The sequence below is a fragment of the Pecten maximus genome, chromosome 1 (genome assembly GCF_902652985.1).
Source record: "Pecten maximus chromosome 1, xPecMax1.1, whole genome shotgun sequence".
NCBI classification, from domain to species: Eukaryota; Metazoa; Mollusca; class Bivalvia; order Pectinida; family Pectinidae; genus Pecten; species Pecten maximus.
This window is the reverse complement of record NC_047015.1, coordinates 52,873,053-52,873,539: the sequence shown is the minus strand read 5'-3', so window position 1 is coordinate 52,873,539 and position 487 is coordinate 52,873,053.

The window sequence follows — 487 nt, the reverse complement described above, 5'->3', positions numbered from 1 at the left end:
AAAATAATTTCTCCGTCAATAGTAAATGAAATTGTAATACTTTATTTTAATAAGAAAAAGAACTATTTTAGACAAATATAATAATTATCAGGAATAAGGTTTAAGCATGAAATGCAATTTGGAAATCAAACTTACCGACTCTGTCAAGCTGACAAATCTTTCAGCAACATAACCATACTGCATTGAAGCCTCAGCTTAAAAGCAGCACATTGTAGGTATCATACCAATCAATTTTGTTATCGCTATTGTACAAGATATAATGCATTAGCTTTTGTAGTGTTAAATTTCGAAATAAAAAGCTATGAAATATTTAACAGCAATTAAAATAAGTGGTACGTATTATAACATTATATATATTTGTTAAGCTGACAATGCTACGACTGTCATTCAACCCAATGTGTGTGTATATATATAATGTAGCCCTCGTCTATATCTTAGCGATGTCACACTGTTGTGTATACTAGTCTACGTCGAAGAACAGAGGACA